The sequence below is a fragment of the Lissotriton vulgaris genome, chromosome 4_1, assembly GCF_964263255.1.
Source record: "Lissotriton vulgaris chromosome 4_1, aLisVul1.2, whole genome shotgun sequence".
NCBI classification, from domain to species: domain Eukaryota; kingdom Metazoa; phylum Chordata; class Amphibia; order Caudata; family Salamandridae; genus Lissotriton; species Lissotriton vulgaris.
The window spans coordinates 1,471,664,227-1,471,688,432 of NC_141691.1; the positions used below are offsets into that span (position 1 = coordinate 1,471,664,227).

The 24,206-nt window shown below is 45.5% G+C and overlaps 1 protein-coding gene across 1 annotated transcript in view; it reads left to right on the forward strand.

Annotated features, from left to right (window-relative positions):
* SPIDR (scaffold protein involved in DNA repair) overlaps positions 1–24,206 on the forward strand; it is a 2,344,543-nt gene that overhangs the window by 1,061,828 nt on the left and 1,258,509 nt on the right. The gene's annotated exons all lie outside the window — the stretch shown is intronic.

A 24,206-nucleotide genomic window follows, 5' to 3' on the forward strand; every position in this document is an offset into this window, starting at 1 on the left:
CAATGGGCCCATGGGTCGCAGCACCCCCCCCCCCCCTTTGCCTCTTGTCATGGCTGCCAGTCTCAAGATATCATCGGTCAAGAAGGGGAAATTATTTCTGGTAGATAAGTTAGACTTGGGAGACAGTTTGGTAAGGTTACAAACAAAGGGCTTTATTAAGACTTACACAGTTAAGTTTTCTTTGTATCAGGTGCTCACATATGTGACAAAAAGTGCTTATAGTGACTGAGTGAAATATTAAACAAGCTATATACAAGGTGTCACAAGCAAGGGTAGATCCCCAAAAAAATATGTACAATAGGGAAGGGGAGTTTTTCTTGCAAGGGTCGACGGCGTTTCGATCTAACATGACTTTAGATCATCATCAGGACGTGAGCTTTCCTGAAACAATTAAATTAGAATTTTTACTGCTGTATCCTTACAAAAGCATAACTTCATGACAAAGAAGTGAAGGGTGCTCCCAGTGGCATATATTCCATGCACATTTCTATTCATAATGGAATAGGGCAACCGTGAATAAGGCGCGCTTTTATTTTTAATCAAGGAAAAACTTTTTAGTTGGAGTTTATTTTACGCGCTGCTTTGGTATTAAGTCGTATGTCTTACTTTGCGCGTTGCGATGGCTATATTTAGCTCAATGGTTAGGAACTTGATACTCCGAGTTAGTTGGAGATCTGCGGTCCAACTACATAAAGCAGGGGGATCAGAAAGAATTTAATTAATTTTAGCATACATATCGAACTTATTAGCTATAGTGGGTTGTTGACTGAAAAACTTACTTATGTTTAAGGTGCCAAGAATTAATTGCTTATTCATATTTCTAGGTTAAGTCAAGCTCAAGAAGGGTGGTTTCCTTAGAGTCTGAAAGTAAAGTTTCCTTAGAGTCTGAAAGTGAAAACAAATTACAGTTTGCTTACACGCTTTGGGGGGAGGATAAAGTTAAAACAGTTAAAGGAAAAAACATTACCAATAACGGTCCACTTATTTGTATTGCAGAGGTAGTGAGTTCAATTAGGAGCGGGAGTGTATCTGTGGACAAATGTGGGGGTAAGGATTAAAACTACCGATAACGTTTGTCCATGCTTATCCTATCTAAAATTTGGAAGGAAGGTTTTTACAATACCCGGTAATATTCGGTGTCCTACGTTCCGGCGGGAACTGTAAGGAACAAAGAAAACGGGAGGCATTTAAGACTTATGGTCCTAAAGAGACCAACGTGGTGCGTAGGCACGAGGTGTGGGTGGCATATTCACTTACTTGATCGCCGCGGTCCGTGGCGCAACTGCCTCTGCTTCAGTGCTCCGGCGAATGCGAGCGCTGCTGCAGTTACTTCCTGGTTACGATTTAAACAAGCGCGCAAACTCGTTTTTACTAGTGTCACCTTGATTGGAGCAGTCAGTGCGCATGCCTAGGGGTCTAGTGTCTGTTTTTTTACGCGCATGCTCATTGGGGATTACACATTAGAAATTGCGGTAGCCCTGTCTTTTACGCGCATGCTCATTAGGGGATACACATTAGGAGTTGCGGTTGCCCTTAACATAAAGAAATTGTACATGTAAAATTACAGGAGCTTCATGTTAAAGACATTTGTGTTTCATACTCATGTGAGTAAACGTCTGTGGTTAGGTATAGCTCTGCAATACAAATAAGTGGACCGTTATTGGTAATGTTTTTTCCTTTAACTGTTTTAACTTTATCCTCCCCCCAAAGCGTGTAAGCAAACTGTAATTTGTTTTCACTTTCAGACTCTAAGGAAACTTTACTTTCAGACTCTAAGGAAACCACCCTTCTTGAGCTTGACTTAACCTAGAAATATGAATAAGCAATTAATTCTTGGCACCTTAAACATAAGTAAGTTTTTCAGTCAACAACCCACTATAGCTAATAAGTTCGATATGTATGCTAAAATTAATTAAATTCTTTCTGATCCCCCTGCTTTATGTAGTTGGACCGCAGATCTCCAACTAACTCGGAGTATCAAGTTCCTAACCATTGAGCTAAATATAGCCATCGCAACGCGCAAAGTAAGACATACGACTTAATACCAAAGCAGCGCGTAAAATAAACTCCAACTAAAAAGTTTTTCCTTGATTAAAAATAAAAGCGCGCCTTATTCACGGTTGCCCTATTCCATTATGAATAGAAATGTGCATGGAATATATGCCACTGGGAGCACCCTTCACTTCTTTGTCATGAAGTTATGCTTTTGTAAGGATACAGCAGTAAAAATTCTAATTTAATTGTTTCAGGAAAGCTCACGTCCTGATGATGATCTAAAGTCATGTTAGATCGAAACGCCGTCGACCCTTGCAAGAAAAACTCCCCTTCCCTATTGTACATATTTTTTTGGGGATCTACCCTTGCTTGTGACACCTTGTATATAGCTTGTTTAATATTTCACTCAGTCACTATAAGCACTTTTTGTCACATATGTGAGCACCTGATACAAAGAAAACTTAACTGTGTAAGTCTTAATAAAGCCCTTTGTTTGTAACCTTACCAAACTGTCTCCCAAGTCTAACTTATCTACCAGAAATAATTTCCCCTTCTTGGACTTTGTTAGCCAACCTAGAAATAACCTTTCAACCAGGACCTTATCAGGCCACTTATGACCATTGTTTTCCTTAACCATATGTTGACCCCAGGTCTTTGACTAAAGGGGTACCCTTGTTTTTTATTACTAGTCTCAAGATATCTGCCCGGCTGGGCCCAGTCCCCTGATCCTCACCCACCTAGGCTCACGTTGCGATGGGGCCCCCGCTGACCAAAGTGTACGCCCGCTGGAGCCCCCACGTGGCCCTCCACAAGAGTTCCTTCCGTGCCGGGGGAAGAGGGGGGGCTTTCTCCAAGAGACCTCCGGGCCCGCACCGCCCCCGTACCCTCCTCACCAGTATAAGGTATACTCCACGCTGCGGGTCCAAGGCAGATCCAGTAGTGTCAGTGGGCCTCCACACGATCTCCCGCAGGGCCCCCGGCACTGTTGCAGGCCCCGCCGTCGGTCCACCGCACGTCCACCAAAATCCACGGCAAAGAGTGCCACCCGTCTCCACCACCAACCGGCCCATACATAACCTTCACCCTTAAATTGGGTTTTCCAGGTTACGTCCATGTATTTAAACATGGCCACGCATTGTCCCGGATACTCCTTACAGTAAACGCTGGCATAAACAAACAAGTATTTGCAATGCAATAGGTCTCGCATTTGCAAGAGTTTAAGCTGTTGGCATTGTAAATGACAATGCCTTTTATTTATGTATTTTGAAAACCTGCAAGTAGTGCTTAAACACGCACTTTATACATGTAGTCCTTGCTTATGAGAAGCAAAGCTGGCAAACTGTGCCTCTTTTACTGGCAGCTTTGCTTCTCGTAAGCAAGGACTACAAGTGCAAAGTGCGCGTTTAAGCACTACTTGCAGGTTTTCAAAACATTAAAAAAAAGGCATTGTCATTTATAATGCCAATAGCTCAAACTTTCGCAAATGCGATATCTATTGCATTGCAAATGCTTGTTTTATCTAGTTTGGCAGCGCCCTACCAAAACGGGTTCAGCAAAAGGAGTCAACAATCTGGGATGAGTCGTCTGGAAGAGCAAATATCCAACAATAGCTATAACCTTTGCCCACTTTACCCTCTAATTTGCCTCAACCCTTCTCTGAAGAAAGTTACTGTTATAATATCTGGGGCTAGTTTAAGTGAGTTGCAGTAACAATGGAAACATTTTGCACCCTCTGTCTCAGCAAGACAGCAGCAGCGTGAAATGTCATTTCTAGTGGGGCCAAATGTTAATGCACAGGTCAAGTTATTCACTGTTATCACCACAAATACAGGAGTAAAGTTACCCAAACACCACGTCTTCTCGGGCAGTTCTTTTCTCAGTAGGCAATGCATGTAATCTGAACTTTGAATGGGTTTGTGCATCGATGTACGCTTTCGGTACTTTTTCTGTGCCGGAATTATTTCCAGTTCAGAGGTTAAACGAAATAACAGAAAACTCTACAGGCTTCATCAGATATATATATTTTTTTAGATATCCCGATGTGAAACTACCCCACCCAGCATTTCCATATGCCGCAAGATGTGGTTATTTCGGAGTGTTGTATTACCCATTACAATTTGTTTTCAGAAGAATGGGATAATCAATTCCTTTGAATTCCCAATGTGAAAATACAGCACCCAGCATTTCCGTGTCCCCCAGGCTGCTGTGATCCTGAGATGCCGTATTACCCTTTACAATTTGCCCCCTTGGGTTATGGTAGATTGGGTTACAGAAATCCCAGCGTGAAAATACCACAACCAACATTTCCAGATGCAGTAATTATGGAGTTTTGTATTTCACATTAGATGTCGTCTCCTTGATTGATGGGATAATCAGTGTTTGTGCTCTGATTTCACATGTTTCCTTCATCCTGGCCACTTACAAGTTTATTATGAACGAGTTATATGGGCCTAGTCTAGAATTATCACACATACTCTCTTTCTTTTTGTGTGATCTCTTTTGTATATCAAGGGGAAACACCCGCTGGTACCAGTAATAACGGGACACACTGTTATGTAGTCATCCACATGATGCCAGTGTCTTCAGATGTGACCGTGGAAAAATATCTGTTGCCTGGTTTACTTGGTCTGTTGTATGGCGCATAAACCTGCAATCAAGGGCCTGGTGCTGCTAACAACAGGTCAGGTGGTGAAATGCGATGAGGAGGCGTAAGGGGAGCTTGGGTGGCTTATTGACATGGGTGAAATGCCATGGAGCATGGTGCATTGCAACACGCTTTTACAAACATACAACTAATTAAAACGCTTTCCTATTAATGTTCCCAGGCACAGCACAACAATTTTTTTGAAGGAGGAGCGTGCATAAGCTTGGAGCACAGACATGTGAGGTGGAGCACTTATGAAGGAAAGGCCTGGGGGGCTGTCACACGCTTTTAAGATATCTCGAACAGCTATTGTCCACGCTCGTTTGTAAAATCTGAAACAGGGTTGGTCGAAAACTCACCTTTCCCACCCAGCACTGACGTCAGGATCGTAATATAAGGATTCTCTGTTGTTCGGTCTGTTTTCCAGTACCATGTGGGGAAAAAAAGTACAGTACAGCGCAACATCGCACACTTTGAGAAAAAAAAAGTGAAACTGAAACCAGCTCCACATCCGGGCCGGGAGGAGACTTGGGAGGGCGAGGGCTGCCCGCGCATGCGCGATACCTGGAACATTTGCGGGATCTGCGGCTCGTGCCCAGTGGCGGCGCATGTGGATTTCAAAAGCAGACAGACTTTATGGAGTGCTGCGTGGCTCGGACGGCCCAGGAAGGGGGCCGCAAAGCGCCCAAGGCAAAAAAAGCACTACAGGAAGTCTGGCGGGAGCCCACCCCGCCTTCGTTAATGCTGCATGTTGCGGATAAAGTAAGATTTGAGGCGGGGCTCCTGTGAGCAAGACGGAGCCCCGCATGACCGGCTGAAGCAAGACCTTCCAAGAAGCAGTGCAGAGTCCCCCCACATGAGCCGGTAAGTGCATGTGGGCATGCTGTACGTGTGGAGCGCGCGTGAGCATTAAACAAATAAGGCTGCGCCATGGCGGCTGGCGTGAGTTATGGCGTGTTGTGCACTACCAAAGGCACAAGTTGAAAATAAAGTAAATCACCAAAAACAGACCTGTGGGGTGAGCCTACGCACACAGTTACCTTGTGTCTCCGTGCAAGCGTGGTGACCATTAAGAGGTGCAGCACCACGAATCAAAGTAAACGAGCAGGAAACGGAGCATGCTGGCAGGGCATCGGATGAGGCAGCATTAAAAAAAAACAAGAGACGGCCAGGGAACCTGCAGACCGAGCCAGTGAGTCCCAGCGTATCTGGATGCATTGCCGGTGCCCATACTGTTAGAGGACCTACGCCATGAGTGTGCACATCGGCTGTCTCAAAGAGATGCTGCGGGCTTGCAGATGGTATGTCCGGGCGCTGTCAGATGTGCACGCGTATGGTGCGAGCAGGCGTTGTGATAAAGCCGCGAGCCGAGCCGTACGTGTGCACAGCTGATGTCTTCAAGAGCGAGTGCACCCAAGTTGATGTCTTCAAGAGCGCGTGCACCCATCCTGTCCCGCCTGGCTAAGCTAGGTGGCAACAATAGATCTCGCTTACATGAGCAGCGCATGAGGCTGCTTTGCTAGGCGAGACCTAAAAATTACATGGTCCAATTCTCAATTGTCAGGGGTACTTTTGCTGGCTTGGCCAGCTCATACTCCTCCTCCTTCTAACCCTCTTTAGATCGCACCTCCCTATGCAAGAGTTTGAGGATTTCAACATACTCTCCTTTTCAGATTTTTTCTTTTGTGCCTAACATTAAGTGGGCCCTCAATCTTTTTGTGACCCCCATTATGGTAATGTTTTTATCTTGAGCTCTTTGCTCTCCCTTCTCCTCTGCTGCCTCTCTGCTGCCAGTCCCTTTACTGCTACCCTCTCCTTTCTCCTTCACTGTACTTTGCTCACCTAGAGCACGTCCACCATTGCCTCTGAACCTACGCCCACATCCGTTACATACCTCCCTTTTTACCGCCACTCCCCCGCCCCCTCTTGGATTCCCCCGCATCCACACCAGTGGATACCATTGTCGGACCTCCTCCAGCAGTCTAGCCCTTACTTGGCTCCAAGGTCGGTGCTCATACTGCTGCTTGCCGCCTTGCCGGGTGCCTCTGCACCTCTGCTGCCTTACTCTGCCACTCCTTGTTTGCCTGTAACACACCAGACAGTACATTAGTTGTACCTCTCTCCCGTCACTATATGCCACAGAGCCCTGAACCTCACCTTCCTCGAGGCTCTCTTCATGATCCAACACTGTGTCACCTAGGGAGGTCACTCTCCATGCTGCTCTGCGGATGCTACATGCCTGTCTCACATGTTGTGAGTGCTGGAGAACATCTGTGACTTTCCGGGGGGGCTGACGCGTAGGGATCCCCTGAAGATGTCCGGTGGATCACACTGGGCCCAGCCAGCTCTTCACCTGGGTGCTCTGGCGCTGCACCGAGCGCTTCTGAGTGCCGAAATCTGCGCTTCTCCTTTACCAGCAAATAAGATGACAGGACTGGTGGGCTGGGTCCCAGCTCCTGCCGCGACCGATACATATCACCCCCAGAGCCCCAGGACCACTAGTTATTTCCTACTGTCATAAGGATGTCACCCCTTGCCTCCCAATCCACGTGCCCCCACCCAGACTCCGCCACGACGCAAAAGTTGCAATATTTTCTGGAGACTCAAACTGATAATAGAGTGATAACGCATGCTGATTTGATAACACTAATTGTTAATGTTGTGGCATGATTTATTTGGTCACAGAAACCGCTTTATTAGTGTATTGGTGCTGTTAGATCACCTTGGCCAAGATCCAATGTATACTTCGAACAACATGATGGATTTGAAAGTACAAAACCATGATTTGTTGAAATCGATCTGTAAGAATTTATTCACTCTGTGGTGAGTCCTGAAACTCTCATTCAGTCTCAAATACTAGCCTCTGCCCAGTTAAACGTTGCTAATTAAATTATCTATGAACAATATTTGGATGTTACCCGGATGAGATATGTGCGATTACTACCCATTTTCATATTAGAACCCAGGGACAGCTAGGAGCATTAAGGTAATTTTTTTGTCCAGTGCTTGAGAAATTCCCAATATGTAAAATGGTGGAGTCACTGTATGGGGAAAGCTTACACTAAAGGACTCTTGTGGCATGGTGAAAATTTGAACAAGGCGGCTAATACCAAACCCAAAGCTGAAGCAGACATTGAGGCTCCAAACATGTGACCGGTCTTGTGCTGTGAGCAGTGGCTCCCTCCTGAAAGGGGGTAGTAGGGCGGGGGTGAAAGAACACAAAAAAAGCACCTACCTGGGTACTGCTGACTGCTGTCTCTCCTTTGTCCTCTTCTTCCTGTCTGGAGTCCCGGAAGCACACAGGCTTCCGCACTCCCCTAGCCAATCACAACACTGCTTTACAGCAGCGTTGTGATTGTTCTCAGCGCCTTGGTTTGGCACTCTGACAGGGCCTGGGACGTTGTGAATGTTCTCCACCCAGGCTGTGCATTACAGCCTAGTGGAGAACATGCTAAGTGCGCACAACTGTATGGCTGGCCCATGACGGCCGGCCAAGCCGTCATACGCACTTGGAGAGAGCCACCACTCCTCTCCCTGCAGCGCTCTGGCTAGCCGAGCACCACCCGCATGAAGCAAACAAAGCCACTGCAATAGGAAAAATAAAATGATAATAAAGTTGTGTTGTTATCATTTTACTTTTCCTTTCTAAACTGCTCGGAGAGCAGTGGGCCGACGCTGCCCTCCCATAGCGAGGAGGTGCCACTGGCTGTTGGATTTTTCTGGGTTCCTGGGCTGTTTATGTTTTTTAGCTCTTCATTGCACATGCTTGCACAATATTGAACTTTGCTCCAGTGTTACTGCTGACAGCCATCTGCATAAAGTCATATATCCCGAATATGGGCTGATGATCCATGCTGGACTACCCAAAGCTAGCTTGGCCCCACTCCGAGCTACCCTGAACGCTTTGGCTAGACTCATCACAGGCTCCAGAAAGCATGACCACGTCTCCCCTGATCTTGTGCAACTAAATTGGCTATCTCTTGAAGCCAGAATCCGATTCACGATAGCCTGCCTGACTCATAGAGCCTCACACTCCAATCTACTTGGCAAATAAGCTTGAACTCTCTGGCTCTGGACAGAACCTTAGAAGTACGTCCACCCTTGTCTTGAAACCTCCAAGATTAAAAAAGAAAAAGTCTTACAATCGCACTTTCTCTGGTCTGGTTCCAAGAATCTAGAACTCCCTGCCGCCTGAGATCCGATCCAATTCCTCCACATTATCTTTTAAGAAACTAATCAAATGGCTACTCCTGAATGAGCTTCAACAGCATCAATTGACTCTCATGCTCCTGTGTGTTAATTTTTTATTCTTATTGTAATACTCAAATGTGCTTTATTGTATGCAGGTATGTTAAACTGTTTTCGTGCTCTAGGACACCCTATGGTTACCACCCACCTCTAAACTGTTTCTGTTTTTCCCACTCTGCTGTAACCTCACTTATTGTCCCTTTGAGTTTGTTATCCTCGTCTTTACCATGTATGTACAGCGCTCTGATACCCGTATGGGTCTTGTTCGTGCTTTATAAAACATTTCAGTTAAGAAATAAGTAATTGTTAGCTTTGTCTCATTACTCACTTAGAAATAGTTGTGTGTGATCTCATCATGCTGTGTCTCCCATTTGTGACACCTACTCCACCTGCTGCTCTGCGAGGTGGTCGTGGGCCTTCCTCATCCTCTAAATCAGAATCTGTGATGTCCACTGGGATTCCATTTTTTGTAGCCAGGTTGTGTAGCATGGCATAGGTAGTAATGATTTACAGCATTTTTCTGGGCGGTACTGGCGTGCACCTCCACATTTGTGGAGGCAGTGGAATCTACTTTTCAGCAGTCCAAATATCCGCTCCACCTCATTGCGCATCGACTTCTGGGCAGCATTGTATCGCCTCTCATTTGGAGTTGTTGGGTTGAGATATGAGGTGAGTATACATGAACGCACTGCACATGCGCTGTCACCTAGATGAGAAAGGAAAAAACATTATTCACAGGCCACTTTCAACACATCCAAGGTGTACAACAGAGTGTGTGACATGCATTTACCTAGCAGATATCCTTCTCCAAATTCTCCCCCAGTGAGACGTGTATAGATTCCACTGTGCCTTAAGATGTAAGAGTCATGCATACTTCCAGGAAATTTGGCAACAATATCAGTAATGATGTGTGAGGCACGGGGTTGGATTGGGATTCAAAATCGTCATGGGCACTCTAAAAAAAAAAGTGGCCCACATTTGCATATTGCCTTTTCTAAAAAAAACTGCTTCTGCAAAATGTTATTTAAAAAAAGAGGGGGGGGATACAAAAAAATGCACGGATTAGTTTACACTGGTGACTGAAAACAAGTGAGGCCACTTCTGCTCAGACCCCCTGCCCCGCTAGGGAGTCAATTATTAATGGGCCAGCTCTGTGAGAGAAAGAAAATGACACCTCTGCCTGTTGCTAAAGATGAGGTAATGAGCTCCCATCTGCCTCCATAAAGGCCACTCCAACACCCACTGGGCCGCTGGCTGTATCCAAACAACAGCGACACCGCCCAAATCTGCCCCCAGACTGCTCCAAAAAGCAGCCCACAGTTGGAACTTGGCACCGGCCAAGTTCCAACTGTATCCCCATCCTCCTTGCTATGACATACAGGGCTGCCATTGTGAAAGATAGTGAAATATTCTGAGCCTGTTTAAATGCTGTGCACCTGGTTACCACCTGCTTTGAGTTGGTGGTAATTTGTGAGTCGCAAATTGCGATTTTCAATGAAATCACTATTTGCAAATTTTCCTACGTTTCTCAGCAAATCTTTATTTGCAAATTGGCAAATATCGAGTCGCAATTAAGGACTCTGTACATTTTTCTATAACAGCAACTAGAACAACAACTACAACTACTACTTCTGATCAGTAAAAAAACGTCCTGAGCTACTAAAGGCTTTGACTAATGCTGCAGTAGTGACCACATCAAATACAATCACTATAGTGACCGCACCTTGCAGAATTACTAGTAGTGACCACCCAGATGTATGTCACAACATCAAGTGACAAAATATTGCGTCATGCCAACATCTAAAATTCAGAATATGAATAATACAATATAGTGAAAGTATACATGAATACGTAAGTATAGTACTATTTTTAACCCCACATCTACATACCTTGAAGGTACACATAGCTTCAAGACAAATAGATGTGGAGTTAAGCATGTACATGCAATTAAATTCTTCTGTAAATACCTACCTTCATGATATTGTGATTGCCAATATACTGGATACAGTATTTTTTGTGGACGATAATTAAAACTCGATATTGTAGAAGAACACCAACCTCCCAACACATAAGAAACAGTGAAGAGTTACTAACAGCAATGTCAGGAAAAGCTTTATCAATAGAAAATGCTTCCACATGACTAATGAAGTAACAGGCACTAAAGAAAATGCGCACTGGTATAAAGGAAATACTAACAGCTATAAACATCCCCAGCTCGGTTTGAACTATTATTCAAAGATCACCTTTAAATATATTTTGTATTTTTAATACTTTGGTTTCAACCATTAGCATATTAGTTTTCCATAATGTGTTTTCTATGAAATACGTACATTCCATACTGGGTAAATACACGCAAAGAATATTTAGCTTTTTGTAACAAAAAAACTCACAATTTGAGGGTACAGACATATGTAACACTGCCATTCTTAAAATGGCTAGACCCTCCGATTTACTTACCATGCTGGCTGTACTACAGGGAGCTACTTCCAGAGGACTGGTGAGCTATCAGTAACTCCCGAGCTACCCATTGCCATTGGAGACCCCTGATATATACTGTGTGATACGGTAGAAAGCAAACTTTATTAAATGTCTGTGCCTGCTTCAAAATGAGACTACACTTACTCGAGCAGCCAAGCCAAATGGGAAATGTACAACACTGAAATTCAAAATGGCAGTACATTTAAATTGCTTTTTGATTTGCAATGATGGAAGGGCTTTGGTAGTATTTTAGGCAGGTATGGAAACGATTTCACAGTCTCTTTCGGTACACTACCTCCACAAGGGACATACCACTGTTCTTGCCTCCCTGAGAGTCAAGTACTGAAAGGGTTTACTTGGTGCTCAGTTTTCAGCACCCGAGTAGACATAAAAAAGGACATTGGTGGTAAAAATGCTCAACCACCTCGTTGAGGCACAAAATGGTTGCGATAGGGGCACTCACAAAGACACTCTGTAGCTGAACCCCAGCTAGTCGGTTATTTTAACCCCTTGGCTGCGGGGCATATTCCCCTGCCGTGCTGGGGGAGGGGGGGCGTGCACAGCGCCCCGGTGCTCATGTCGAGCTCAGCTCATCATGAGCCACGGTGATCGTGTGCTCATGACGAGCTGAGCTCGTCATGACCACACCCGTTCCTTTAGAACGCTCGCACAGCAGGGGAATTTGCCCAGCGTGCGAGCGTTCTAATGGTCATGACGAAGCGTGAGAGGGGTTAATAAATGGAGCGTGCTTTAATGATACATTAGTGCATGTGAGCGATTTGTATGAAGACTATTTGTAAATTTATGGTGGAAGTAAAAAACATCAGAGCAGGCCAATTACTTGTCCTTGCAGGTGTTGTCAATTTGAAGCATATGACGAGCACTGGCGTTCAGAACTGATTCGTATGCACAGAAAGAGTGTGCCTGGGAGTTACAGTACCACTTGCAATAATGAATGATTTCATTGCACTCACGTAAAAGTTGTTACCTTTCCCCATTTTATTGACTAGGTGAGAGGCTGTATATCGCTGTCAGGTTTGCGACCTGTGTGCCATAGGCACCGATGCTACAGAGCTGTATTACCTGTTATCAGACCTCTTCCTCGCAGTTTTGACAAGTGATTCTTATCCTGTGGTCCTGGGGCTCCGTGACACCTACACAGGTAGTTTGCGACCAGATTAAGTAATATTAGCAGATTAATAAAGTGTATATAAATAAAAAAGCAAAATGTAACATTTAACATTTTGAAAGGTTCTGTAAATGTCAAGGAATTTAAAATTGAAGGCTAAAAATTACGTTGGTATCCTCAGATTGATTGGTGGACGCAGTTCAAGTTCATCAAGCTGAATGTAGTATGGACAATAGAATTTAGGATCAATTTAGAAAAAAACTCCTACTTTTCCACTTCAATGCAAAAAAAAAACAATTTAACAAAATACCTTTTTGGGGAATCAAATAAAATATTTCACCATTTGTGTATTTGTTTGATGAATGCTTGGTCCCTATTTTTGTGCATTGTTATGCAGTTTAAATCATCGAAATTGCTTAGGCTGGGGTCCCCGAATTCCAAGAATGACTCAGTGGGGGCCCCCTTCAGTAACTATTAAGTCAGGGTCCACAAAAGTCAAAAGGTTAAGAACCACTGGTCTACGTTTCAGTATGCTTGATTTCCGAGCTGCCCATTAAGGAGGTAGATCTGGAATAAATAACAGGATGTAGAAAAGGAAATGCCCCACCACTGCCTCTTCTTTTTATATCCGCTGAAGCCACGTGGCAGTCAGCTTTTTACCTTGCACTGCTGGCAAAGACTGTGCCTATTCTGTATGGAAACACCTATACTGCTGCTGTATGTGGAGGAAGAAGGTGAACTGGGTGTGCTGGAGTGTGTGTTTCATTGCAGCTGCCTTTGCTGTAACTGAGGGTCGGCTTTAGTACTGGTGGCGCCCAGTGCGACAATGTTTTTTAGCACCCCCTCAGTGACCACCTCCACCACGAATTCCCTAAACTTCCACCCTTTAGCAGTCTCCATAACCACTCTCGGATGCATCTAATTAATTTTATAGCGTCACTCATAAAAGTGGAGGGTGTCAGAGCACTTTACATAACGCACACATTACACAGAGACAATCAATCATAGGTGTGTAAATCAGTGTACAGTAGATGTTACATAAAACAGAGGACAACAAGGGGTGGATTCACATGTGATCCATACAGGTAGGCAGTATAGTTGAAGAGTAATTGGTCTGGAGAATCACAAACCTTGAATTTAAAATGTAATTCAGTGGTGTGGGTCTCTTTACTAACAAGAACTGATTTGTACCCAAATGAACCCTTTTTACAACATTAGGATAATGAAAGTCTGGGGAAAAAAATCCATATGCTCTAATCTATACCTTGAAGTCGGCATGCAGTTCTTTGATGACCGTTAATAGCTCACTGTAAGCTGCAACTAACAAAAGGAAGTCTCTGACAAAAGGAGTAACCCTCTGACCTGTTTACATTATATTCACTTTGTGATCTGCATGGTACATGTTCTTTGCAACAGTGCAACAGGCATATAACCCTCTGCACTACCATACCAAGCATCAAAACTTCTACTAGACAAAACTCCGATCTAGCCTGGACCTGAGTTTTCTTGACATTTTAATTGTTGACTGAAAATTGCTGGAGGCCCGGAACGCGGCAGCAGGTGCTTTTAAGCACAATATAAACTAGCAAACAGGCATCCCCATGTGAAGTGAGCATGCGGTGCGGTGGCACCGGTTTCACCACCCTAGATCCTGCCCTGTGTACCTGTGCTGTGCAGAAGGCCACATTGCTGCTCTATCTGGTAGATTGGGTTGTCTCTGTGTTTAACAGTGCCACCGCAACCCTGCATCTGTCCTGTGTATGTGAAGGAAGCCAGCGCCACCAATGTCCAATGCCAGCTTTTGTTATGGGAGGATTGGGCCTAGGGCTCTGGTCGTCAGAGGGTGCACAGTGCTGTGCGAATTAAGGCCTTGTATACTGCAGTGCCCCTCTTGCCTGGCTACAGTGATTATGTTTGAAAAGGTTTGAATCCCATATTAACATGTCATAGGCAATGTATTTAACACCCCATCAGTCACCTTCCTTGCCCTCCTCCTTCTTGCCCCCGATGACACACACCAACAACCCCCTCACCAGATAGACAGAGCTAAGTGGTGGGTGAATATCAGCGGCAGGGCCGGACTGGCCGTAGCAGGCACCAGGCGTTTCCACTGTGGGCCGCCTGGGTGGGGGCAGTTAGACCCCTGGGGGGGGCGTTTCTGTTACTGGGTCCCCCAGCAACAAAAGCAGCACAAAGCTTTCCGCTAGCAAGCCCCACACCCCCAGCTCACTGGGCCGGCCGAGCTCTTTGCCAAGGCTGGTTTCGGTTCCCAATCCGGCCCTGATGAGCGGCTGCTCCTCTGCTAAGCAGCGTCACCCTACTGCTTCTGAGCCGTGTAAAAAGGGAAAAATAAATGCACACAACATTATTATCATTTTATTTTTAGTACAGGATACGGGGCCAGGTTAGGGTGAGTGGGCTGGGGTCACTGGGAGAATGCACCATAATTGCGCATGACAGTTTGGCCGGCTGTCTTGGGCCAGCCGAACAGACATGAGCACTTAGCCGAACAGGCTGCTCAGACCAATCACGATGCTGCTGTCATGCTGATGACATCAGCATCCTGATTGGCTTAGGAGAGTCTGGGAGCCTGTGTGCTTTAATGCTGCCAGGAGGAGAGGCGGCGGCTGTTCACAGCTAGGTGATTTTTTTTTCCTTTCAACCCCGCTGCCCCACCACCCCCATTCCGCAGTTAGAGATGGTCTGTAGATGTTTGTGTTCAAAGGTCAGCCACTGCTCAGACAGGGACTTACAGCTGACCGTAAAAGGGGTTCACTGCTGCCTTAATTGTATTCACTAGTGCAAGGGTGTCAAATGTATTTCTGCCCATGGCGAAATCTCAGCAAAGGCCAGCTTTGCCGATGTAACACCTATTCTATTTCACTCAAGCCTGAAAAGGCATTTTCATTATGTAAAATCCATAACGATTGGCATCATCGGCGCTCGTTGTATTTCCTTATGGCATCCGCCCAAATCTGCGATTGTCCACTGTTAATTACATGGTCCTGGTGAGCGCTGACAATGTATTTCCGGTTCCAGTCAGATTGACGGCCGGTTTCCTGAGGCACTGAAGGATGCTGTTCTGGGGAATTTCCAGAGAAACTTAAAACTGCTGATTCATTGCAGGCGGCCTCAGAGGTGCATGCAGCCAAGGCAGGGTTTAGTGGGAGGTTGGAGCGTTCTTGGCTGGAGGGAAATGTTACTGTAATGTACTGATTTATTTTTAGCACAGACAAGAATGTGTTGTTGAGTACCGAAGCCTAATACTTTTAAAATGACTTGACTTTCCAGAGTTGTTTTTTGGGTTCTGGGGCTAATTTTAGAATTTGAAAAATGTGTTGTTTTGTTACAAAATGTGACCATTGCACTTTGGAAGAATATTTCACTCAAATAAAATATAAAATGCTCATATTAGTTTTTCACCTTCCATCATTCACGTATTTTTTATCCACTTCAAGTAAGTCAGGATTTTAAGTGTATCCGTAGGTAAGATCTTTAAGAGCGACCTGCACCTTCTGCATCTGCATAGTTTAGAGTAATTAATCTACTGTGAAGACAATAAAATGTGACAGCTCAGCAATCTACTGCGGACTGGTATCAGAAGAAGAAACGAGAGTTAAGTGCATACTCCGCACATAGAATCTCCAGGAGGAAGCTGCTTCTCATTTCCACTGTCACCGATCTCTTCCCGATGGAGGCATCACCCAAGGATGTGGTTCTGAATTAACCAGCCCAACTCCCCCAAAAACCCATTCAAAAACATTTCACTCTAAAGCACCCATGTCAGCCATTCCAGCACCTTTGACATTGGCCAGGAAGAAGTTTACCGCCTACACTTGTGGGCAGCAGTACCCTGCTTTGTCCTTCCCTGAGCTTAAACTGGAAACTCTGGAATGCCATGATGTGCCGGTTACTCAAATCCTCAGGCTGATAAAGTCTTGATGGTCTTTTTCCTTACCAGAATCCCAGGACTGAAGTCTGGAAACAGAAGCAATATGTTTTCTTCACATGTTGCTTTTTAATCGTCTATTGTAGCAATGTTTTATATCTCAGGTGCCCTCAACCTAACAATCATAGTCCTGCCTCTAGATCTACTGAAGCCTGTGCCTCTCGTAGAGATTCAGTAGGTGTGGTGAACCAATGGGAGCCACTCTTCAGTTTGTAAAATGACTGGAGACAGCAACACTTTTTCTACAGATTGCTGAAAATCACCCCCTGAAATTGTGAATGGAAGCCCCAAGACTGTAATTGATAACTAGAGAGGATGTGAAGAACCGGAATAACCCACTTACTGGGTCTCGGCGGCGGGGGAACCGCCCAAGTCTTCCATACCCTTAATACGTAGTAAAAGGAGACTCAGGAGCCTTCGTCTGCAGGAGGAACCCAGATTTATTCAAATAGCCCGAGCTATGGAAAAGAGTCTCAAGCTCGTTAGAAACAAGACAGAGGAGGCTGCTGCTTTACTCCGCAGCTTACAAGCCTTTAATACTTTTTCATTCCAGTCTTTTGGCTGTTAGTCCATTGTTCAATCAGGGCAGTGTTTGCAGTTAATAACCAGATCCAGACGATGTTTGTAGTTGGTGACCTGGTCAAGGCTTGGTACTCAAATCATTGTTCACTCAGCTTGATCAAAGCACGGTCATTCAGGTCATTGTTCAATCAGCTTGATCAAAGCTCGGTCATTCAAACCATTGTCCAATTACCCTGATCAAGGCCCAGCAGTCAGACCATTGTCCAGATAACCTGATCACGGTGTCAAGGATGTTTACCAGGCAGGGAGCAGGAGATGAAAAACAAATAATTTACACAGGGCGTGAGTGTCTCATGGCTTTCTGTCGAACTGCAAAGAACAGGGGGGGTGGGGGGGGGGGGGGGGTGCGACAGATCCTGGACAGAAATGCAGGCTGCAAGATGGTTTTTGTTGTGTCAGTTAGAATTTCCTCAGGCATCAGCAGAAACTGCCAGGTGGGTCGTGTGGAAGTGTTTGACACGAAATGGCAATGAAAAAACAATGGAGTCCCGGTACAAATGATGCCGATCAGAAGAACACTTTTCCTCAGATGAAATTGCCCCTGTGTTTAGTAGTGGCTCTTACTAATTCCGGTAAGTGGTTATATGTAATATGCCAGTCTGTTGGTGTTCAAGGGAAGAAGGGTCATCCACCCCTCAGCATAAGTGACCGAGAGGATCAAACTACTAATATAACACAAGCCCGAACACACATGCAATATTATTTGCATTTATGCAGAGTAATATCAACCACAACAACAGTATATAGCAGTGTATCTTTAATGTTCTGTTGGTCCAGCCAACACAGGTTTCGTCTCCCGGGAGTGACCCACGACTTCCTCAGGGCTAATTGGGGAGGAAGGAGGGAAGAGGTAGCGGTCCAGTTGTTGGACGCTACCCAATGCATTAGGTATTTAACCTCGCCCTCCCGCCCAAAATCAGATTTACTTCTGCTCACCCTTGAGGCGAAATAGCCGGGGGCTCTTCTCACTATCCCTTTATTTTCTAATAACGAATTAAGGTTATAGAAATTGTTTGCAGCATTTATTTTAAAATTGTGTAAATATTTTAGACAGTTCGCTTTTAGCTGCCTACACACAAGATCTCCTCGTGGCAAGATCTACATTGACCCGAGGCCCCCCGAGGACTTTCCCTGACCGGTACAGCCGATTTTCGGGCTGACGCCGGCAGGTTACAACGGGCGCCATCTTGGGGAGGAAGGAGGGAAGAGGTAGCGGTCCAGTTGTTGGACGCTACCCAATGCATTAGGTATTTAACCTCGCCCTCCCGCCCAAAATCAGATTTACTTCTGCTCACCCTTGAGGCGAAATAGCCGGGTGCTCTTCTCACTATCCCTTTATTTTCTAATAACGAATTAAGGTTATAGAAATTGTTTGCAGCATTTATTTTAAAATTGTGTAAATATTTTAGACAGTTCGCTTTTAGCTGCCTACACACAAGATCTCCTCGTGGCAAGATCTACATTGACCCGAGGCCCCCCGAGGACTTTCCCTGACCGGTACAGCCGATTTTCGGGCTGACGCCGGCAGGTTACAACGGGCGCCATCTTGGGGAGGAAGGAGGGAAGAGGTAGCGGTCCAGTTGTTAGGACGCTCATACTCCTCCACCAACTGGATATAAAGATGACAACTTCCCGTCCGCGCAGCGGACGGGCGCAGCGGGCGCGCCGGCGGCGCGCCGAAGGCGCGCCAAAGGCAAGCCCGTCTGCGCCCGTCCGCGGCAGTCCGGGGCACGGGGCTAGAACCCCTGCCCATTCAACACAGACTACCATTACCAACAGGACACATATTAGGTACACTGCCAATGATCTGCTTGCCATACGCCCCAAGATTAATGAGAGCTGCCGCCACACTATGTCCGTAGACCCTCCCACTATGCATTGCGCGTCCTGCCATTTCGCTATAAAAACTGGAAAAAATGGTAAGCCAATAGGGAATATTCTGAAAATGGCACTACTTAATTGTAGATCCCTCAAAAAACATAGATCAGAGATACATGACATGGTGTCAGATGGGGATCTCGATGTACTTTTTTTAACAGAGACTTGGCTGGACACCACCTCGACTCCAGAAACCTTAGAGGCGGTCCCGGTAGGATATAGCCTGCTCAGAATCGACAGAGTAAAGCAGATAGGAGGGGGACTAGCTATAGTACACAAGAGCGACCTACACTGTACTTTAGAGAAAGTTACTCTATCAAATAGCGAGAGTGGGTTCTTCTCGATAAAGACCAGTCCTAAAAATAGCATTAATGGACTTTTAATATATAGGCCTCCGGGTAAATCCTCTGATTTTATCACTCAGTTGACTGAATTAATAACGCCACATGCACTTCGGCATAAGAAATTCCTCATCCTGGGAGACCTTAATTTTCATTTTGAAGATTTGAAATGTAGAGAGGCACAGGCCGTGATAGAAGCCCTGAACTGTCTATCACTCACACTGCAATCACTATCCCCATCCCATCAACTTGGCCATCTTCTAGACCCTGTATTTGCTAGCTGGGAAGGTCTCAAAATGAATATCCCACTACAGATTACATGGTCTGATCATTTTGTCATCCCCTTTGAGGTACAAAATGTTCTTGAGGATTATAGCACGATTAACTCTAATGTGCCCAACTCTAATCCCATGAATCGTAGAGACTGGAAGAGCTTTTCAGAAGAAAAGTTTAAATCTGCCCTTGGGAGGGAACCTCCCCCCTCCAGCGACTCCCTACTCACGGCATGGGAAGAATATGAAAAATGGATGTCCAGTGCTCTGGACATAGTAGCACCGTGGACTTCCAAACCCTCTGTTAGAAAGACTCAAACGGCCCCATGGTTCTCCAAAGAACTCAAGGAAGCGAAAGCCAAATGTAAGAACATCGAACGAGGATGGAGGAAAAACTACGATGTAGAGGACAAACTAAAATATAAAAATGAATTAAAAATATATCACAAACTTATTAGAGCAGCCAAAGGTGTGTATTTTAAAGAACGTATTGAAAATGCTAAAAATCCCACTAAGGAACTGTTTTCAATATACAAAGAGCTCACGGTCCCCACCAGACTTGAGGCTCGAGACACATACTCTAACGAGTTATGTGAGGAGATTGCAGATTTTTTTGTGAAAAAGGTAGATTTAATACACGATACTTTCTCAAACAGCCCCCTTGACCATCACTCAACCGTGACAAAGGTTTCCGACACCAAGCCCCAGCTGACAACCTTTATAGTCCCTAAGAGATCTGACCTGCTCTCGATTATGAGGGGAATACAATCTGGATCCCCCCTGGATGTGATCTCCCCTAAGCGATGTACGGGAGTCCTCGATGGCATGGCCGAGCAGATTGAACAGCTTATTGCTCTCTTTCCAGGAGTGCCATGTGCTGGATGCCTGGAAAACCGCTCAGGTTATACCCCTGAAAAAGAAAGCAAACATACAGATCTCTCAACTGCAAAACCTCCGACCAATATCTCTTCTCCCCTATTGTGGGAAAGTTGTGGAGAAGGTTGTGAATAAACAACTTATGCAATTCATTGAAGAGAACTCCTGCCTCCATTCAACCCAGTCAGGTTTTAGAGCAGGATATTCAACCGAATCTGCGGTTCTGTTTTCTACAGAACGCTTAAGACAGCTTGTTGACGGAGGGCAGACTGCAGCGTTGGTGTTATTAGATCTCAGTGCAGCATTTGACACCGTGCTGCACTCAACGCTGCTGTCACGTCTATCAGATATGGGAATTGAGGGTCCAGCCTTGGAATGGGTAAGATCCTTCCTGGAAAACAGGAGTTTCCAGGTACATTGCCCTCCCTATAAGTCATCCCCCCGCAAGTTAAGGCATGGGGTTCCACAGGGCTCAAGTTTGAGCCCCACGCTGTTCAATATTTATATGGAGCCTTTGGCACATATTGTGGAATCCTATGGTGTGGATATCGTCACATACGCTGACGATACCCAACTAATAATTCAACTTGCTAATAACCAACCTGAGGAAGCCATTAATTTTTCCAACTGTATGCGGGCAGTTGCTGGGTGGATGAACAACAACTGCCTTCGCCTTAATGGCGAAAAAAACTGAGCTACTAGTGATCGGCAAATCGTCATCTACCTGGTCTCAGGCCTGGTGGCCAACGGAACTAGGGCCTATCCCCCGCCCAGCAGAGGCTGTAAGAAACCTGGGAATCATGATTGATGCGGAGTTGTCCTTCAAGCAACAAATTAATAAAATCACTGGAAAATGCTTTGGAATTCTCAAAACCCTCCGCAAAGTTCTCGACCTGCTTCCCTTTGGTGTCAGGAAGAAACTTATCCACGCCCTAGTCACGCCGCATCTGGACTACGGCAATGCCCTTCTCCTTGGCCTGAGCAAAAAAGGCATTCAACAACTTCAATGTGTCCAAAATGCCGCCGCCCGTTTAGTATTAAACCTTCCACGTAGGGCATCTGGCACAACGGCATTACGCAAACTCCACTGGCTCCCCATTGTAGAGCGTATTAAATTTAAGGCACTTTGTATGGCTCACCGCATTGCCCACGGAAAAGGCCCTAAATACCTGCAAAGACTCCTTATCACCCATCGCCCTTCTCGTAATCTTAGATCCGCTGGAGCGATGCTATTCAAACTCCCCCGTGTCTATAAGTCCAGAATGGGAGGCAGCTCATTCCGCTTCTTGGCTAGCAAGCACTGGAATGGCCTCCCCCTGAACCTTCGGATGGAGCCCTCCGAAACAAGATTTAGACAGAATCTAAAAACTCATCTTTTTCCAGAGTAAGTGTATTCTGACACTTCGGGAATTTCCTGTACCTTGGTTTTTAGCTTCAGTTGGTAGCAGCAGTCTTTCAGCGCGGGGACACACCGTCACTGGTGTAACCAGGCGCTTAAGAAATGGCCTTATTATTATTATTATTGACCTTGTGTTTGGGCGGTGAGCCTTTGAACCGGTTATAATTCCGTCCCGGCCAAGAGGGCAAGGATAATAGTTTTGGTTCTGTTCACTTCTAATTCTCGTTCTTTCAGTAATTGCTAAATCCACATGAGTGGTCGTTTAATGCAAGTAGGAAAGATTCAATCCCTTATCCAGGATCAGAGGATAGCACTTTCGTACTGAGACGTGTTTCCGTGTCTATTCACCCGCACCCCGTACAGTTTCAACGGCCATACAGGGTTCCCCTTAGAGTGTCTGTGGCCATGGAAAGAAAGGGCACGGTCTTGTGTACTACAAAGACCTTTCTTTGAAGTCTTTCTACTTCAAAGGCTAAAATGGGTATAAGTACTGGACCTCTGACACCGTATACGTGGTACACTTCTGGAACTGAGTACATTCTACCAGGAAGAAGAGTAGTTGTGCTGCCAGGAGGAACTGCCACTTTGATGTGTTGGTCTGCTGCCTGCTGCTTCTTGCCTAGGAGTGAGAGGACTGGACTGGACTCTCTACATCCTGCATCTCTAAAGGTTCTCCAAGGGCTTGTTAGGCTTGCTTCCTGTTACTGAAGTCTTAGGGATATCCAGAGACTTTACCTGCATCTTGCTACTAGCACCTGGGCTCCACTGCTGTGAGTCCGGCTCTGTCTAGTGGTGCCAAATCTGGTCTTGGGCTCTTGGAAGTGTTTTGTGCTACAACCCAAAAAACCAGCACATTGACACCACCGCATAGATTGGAACCAGCACATTTCCCTGCATTCCTGATGCATAACCACTGCCTGCACCGGAGCTGCAGACACCGTAGGCCAACTGTGACGCAACAACAACTTACATCGCAGACTCGACTTTGCCAAAGCAGCTCCTCCGCATCACTGCTGCTACCTGGGCCCCGGACAATGCATCGCCAATGTCTACGACCCCGATGCAAGCCAGCGGTTCTACAGAGCAGCATCGGATGGATGCACATCGCTTCTTGGCATTGACACATCAACGACGTTGCACTGACTTCAGAAAAGAAGCATCACCTTTGACAGTGACGCATCCCATCCTTTGCCCAACACATTCCCTACTCCACCCCCCAAAAGTTTTGACGCATCCAAGGTATTATTAGTGGGTCTGCGTGACTCCTCTATCTGTTCCATGCTCCATCATGGTCACACTGAACTTTTGGATTTACCACTATCAAGCACGACCAGATAGCCCCAGTTGGAGCTATTGATTTCTTAGAACAGCATTTTGATTTAATCTTGAATAATTCATAACGTGACTTGTGTATGTTAGATTTTTATTGTTTTAAGTTCTATCTTACTCAGACAAATATTGGGTATTTTTCCAAACTAGTCTGGAGTACTTTTGTGGTGTTTTTACTGTGTTACTGTGTGTGTGTGTGTGTTCACAAATATTTTACACATTGCCTCTTTATTTACCATGACTGCTCTGTGCCTAGCTACCAGAGGGTTAGCACAGGTAAACGTTTAGTGTGTTCTTCCCTTAATTTGACTAGGATTGTGGCTGCTGCTTGGACAGGGTGCATACCTCTGCCAACCTGAAACACAATTTCTAACAATAAGATTTGAATGCCTGATGTAAATTAACTCCAGCAGTTTGTTCTTGCCAGTTGTACTGTAACCATCAGGGGAGACTATTCCTACTGACTCCTTTGGCATTTCCATTGTAGCATGGAGAATGGTTTCAGAAACTCTTCTCCATTGTTCTTCAACATCTTCTCAGACATAATTTTTAGGGCGGGAAAAGCAAAAAGTTGTACAGAAAGACTAACCTGGAATCTCATTGTCCTAAACAATCACTGTCTTCATCATCATGCGGCCCATCGGCCAGCGTGGGATCCGTATATTCATTTCCAAACAGTGGTAGGGTTGTATTTCCTTCTGTCTTGGAGGGAAAGCACCAGCAAGCTCCACGGTGGCAGCAGAACATGACCTTCTGGCACTTCCCTCAAACCAGTGCAGGGTTGATGAGCAGGATGTTTCTTGTCTTCTAAACTCCAGTATGCTTCTTGTCCTTTGCACAGTCTTTCACTGTATCTCCACTTCAGGAGAGCGCTGGCACCCCCAAGCACTCTATGCCTGAGTTTGAAAAGCACCAGTATTGCCACCATTATTCTGGGGGTGGTGGGCAGTGGCTGATTGAGGGGTGCAAAGTCTCACTTGTGTCTGGTGAATGTGCAGGTGAGATCTTGAGGGGTACCCTCTGTCCCACCACTTGGCAAAACGTAAGACTATCCATAGCTGCTTTTTAGCCTTACCCCTGGTTCCC